This window comes from Gracilinanus agilis, chromosome 1 (genome assembly GCF_016433145.1).
Source record: "Gracilinanus agilis isolate LMUSP501 chromosome 1, AgileGrace, whole genome shotgun sequence".
Classification (NCBI taxonomy): Eukaryota; Metazoa; Chordata; class Mammalia; order Didelphimorphia; family Didelphidae; genus Gracilinanus; species Gracilinanus agilis.
The window spans coordinates 652,117,801-652,121,467 of NC_058130.1; the positions used below are offsets into that span (position 1 = coordinate 652,117,801).

The 3,667-nt window shown below is 38.5% G+C and overlaps 1 pseudogene; it reads right to left on the reverse strand.

The window, feature by feature from the left end:
* Window positions 1–313: 313 nt before the first annotated feature.
* On the reverse strand, window positions 314–2,197 carry LOC123231934 (annotated as a pseudogene).
* Window positions 2,198–3,667: the final 1,470 nt, after the last annotated feature.

Genomic DNA, 3,667 nt, shown 5'->3' on the forward strand with positions numbered 1-3,667 from the left:
TCTTTGTACTTTGGGTATGAAGCTGCTGCAACTTGGTGATTTTAGCCTGTACAGTGCTCCATATACTCTAGGACAGTGATGGGCAAACTATTCCCCATGGGCCAGATCCAGGCTGTAGTTTTCCCATCACTGCCTTAAGCAATTCCCTAATCACTACCTCCCACATCCAGATGTAGTGATCAGGGAATTGCTCAAGGCAGTGATGGGCAAACTACGGCCTGGATCTGGCCCATGGGGAATAGTTTGCCCATCACTGCTTTAGGACTATCTGGAACACAATTTTGTGGATGGCTTACATATCGTATACTTGCAGCTAATTCATTGAGATCTATGTCTTCCACAGGAACCTGTGCACCTGGTCTACTTGGTATAGTGGGCAACATCTTAGTTCTTGCAGATCTTGGAGAGTGCCACATTTAGCTGCTTCTTTCAATTTGTTTGATGGTATCCTGGAGCTCAGAGTCCATCCCACTGATGAAACTATGGCATTTAAAATTATTTTAAGCCCTGGGAGACTACAATTCCCAGGACTCCCTGGTACATCTTCCCCCAACACCTCCCACTTCCTTTGTGGGAGATGTCTGAGAAAGTATAAAAGAGAAAGTTTGGAGCCTTTTTCCTCTGCTCTCTTGCACTCTGCTCTCTCGAGCCTGGAGGTTGACTGACACTATCTACACTGATTTCTCTCTCTCTAGGTGCCTTTTTCCCTTTCTACCTACCTACTAGTTTTTCCTAGACCTTCTGCTTTCTAATTTAAATAAAACCTACCTATTCTAAACCCTGAAATTGCTCTCTGGTCTTTTATTTGAGCCCTGAAGGGCTCTGGTCAATTTTCCCCTGCTGGGCTGGGGACCACTACCTTCCTTTCCCTTCCTCTACCTTTTTCTCTCCTCCTTCCCTTCATCCATTCCTCCCTACCTTCCTCCCTTCTCCCCCTCACAAAACCATAGTGTTGTTCCAGCTACCTGATGACACTCCAGGCAAAGTTGTATAGTTCCAGGAAAATCTTCCTCCAATATATCATCCAGGCCCATGTCAGTTCTTTGAGGCATTTTTATGATCCCCAAGGATTTCACCATACCAATTGGAAGCTGGTGATTTATCTGGTTTGTGAGAAGGCCCAGATTGGTCTGAGTAAAATTTACCCTTGAGATATTCAGGTGTCTTTTCTCATTGATACAAAAGACAGTTAGTTCCTTGACATAAACAGGCTACTTTTCAAGGAACAAATCTACAATTTTCTTTGAGACTGCAGCTTGCTGCTGTTTTAACTTGTCTCTGTATATCACCAATTCTTGAAAACTGAGAACAAGAGGGAATTTCTCCCTTTCATACTTCATGATATTGTAGAGAAATATTCATTAATTAATTAAGAGTACATTAGGAAATAGAGTTAAGTAGCATAATTTATTGATAGATACATAAGATAGATTAATAAATTGGGTTTATTTAAATCTGAATGAAATCTCAGGGATGACTGATGAGAGGGAATTTTCTCAAGGAACTTTGAAAATCTTTGGGCTGACCTGAACAAGGAAGGTGATCCAAAGAGCGGCTCTGAGAGTTTGGAAAATCTTGGCGAATTTACGTCCTGAAAATAAACCATTTTAACAGATCAGAGAAGAGAAGGAAATTGTTGGGTGCAGTACCTGAACCTACTCCAATAGATGGCAGTAAAGTCTGACCTGTTAGAGTGGAGAAGGAACTAGAATCTGTGACCAGATGGAAATCATATCTGAGCAACAGGAAAGAGAAATCTGACATATTCTTCTGTTTATAAGTTTATAATTTACATTGGGATAGAGAAGGATTTTGGGGTTTTAGATAAATAGGAAGAGAGGATAACTTCAATTCTGTCAAAGGAGAAGAAGGTCCTTGTGGATCAGATTGGTTGGGTGTTTATAGTTAAGATTTATTAACATAGGGACCTACATAATATAAGAGATACCTTTCTGCCTGTTTTCCTTTTACTATCCCTTCCTCTAAAATTTTTATACCTTCAATAAATATATTTTTATATAACTGGCCTGAGTTGGAATTCTTTCAGGCTTTTTAGAAAAGCCATCTTTCTCAACAGTCAAACCAACAGCCTATCCAATCAGGAAACAGGTATTGGTAATAACTATACCAATACCAATAATCTATAAGGGTCAATAACCCTTATAACAATATCAAATGTGTCAGTTCAGAAGTACATGTTGTTGTACTGATGATTTATTGCTGGGCTTAGAGATCCCAACTCTCTAATTCCTTCTTGCCAGGCAGCCAGAGATTCTCAGTGGGACTCAGGTATAAGCTGAGGTTAGAGGGAGTGTTATGGATGAGGACCTATCAAAGGAGATTGAGAAATAGAGATAGTTTGGAGGGGAACCAAGGAGTGATATCCCTAAAACTTAGAAGAAAAGTATATCAAGGACAAGAAGGTGATCAAAAGTATCAAAGACTACAAAGAAGTCAAGAAGAATGAGGATTGAAAGTTATTGGATTTGGCTATTAAGGAGTTGGGATAGAATAGAAATGATTCAGTAGGTGAAGGTGTTAGCCTTGGAAAGAAGTAAGGTCAGGGATAGTTAGCTGGTACTGTGGTTAGAGCAATGGATTGGGAATCAGAAAGGCTTTCAAATGTGACTTCAGGTACTTACTAGCTATGTGACCTTATTTGCCTCAGTTCCTCATCTATAACATGAACTGGAGAAGGAAAGGTAAATGCCTCCAGTACCTTTACCAAGAAAACCCAAATGGGATCAAGAAGAGTCAGACCTCATTCAGAAACAACAAGGAATATGGTCACCTGATCATATGAGACAAAGTTGAAGGAGATGTTTGTAGAAGGCATATGATATAGACAAAAGGAGACAAGAGGAAACTATCCAGAGAATTCCTATAAACCATGAGATAAGGTTTCCAGATAAGTAAGTGGGAGGAAAGGTAGCTATGGAAGTTTGAAGGAAGTTATAAGAGTTATAAGAGCTGTTGTGGAGAGTGGGATAGGAAGTTAATAAGATAGGCAAAGAAGCATTGTCTAGCAACAGTGAGGGCCCAGTTGAAGTTGTGAACATAAATTTGTAGAGGACTCAGAATAGTTGTAAGATTTTTTTCCACATAACCCATTAGTGTCAAGGGGAATGAATTCTCTGCTGGAATACATATATGAATATATTCAACACACACATCTAATGGGATTTCTTAAGTGCCCTCTACCAACCTAGATCCCATACTAGTTACAACTTAATAGACAATTCCTAGAGGATTCCCTAAGTCAAACTGATATTGGGACAATCAATGCCACTTACCTAGTGTCAAATGCAGAATATGAATCTAGAATTCCTGACTCTATGCTCAAAATTTTATTATATGTCTGTATCTTTCTCTTTATGGGTATGTATCTACATATTTCTATATGCACACATATACACACACTCAAGATGTAATTTTAGTGATATAGTTTTAGTTCATTATTTAGTTATTATGGACTAATTGTGCTTTTGTGCACTGGTATGAAAACAACTGTTCACATCATTATTATTGTGGGTAAAATAATTTTTGAGGTCTAAAGAGCCAATATAGAAGTGAATATTAGGGAATACATGTAAGGGTGATTGAAGATACAAAAAGAAAAAAAAAACAAAAGAAAATCTTAATCCACCATAGAGTATATAGTACATTT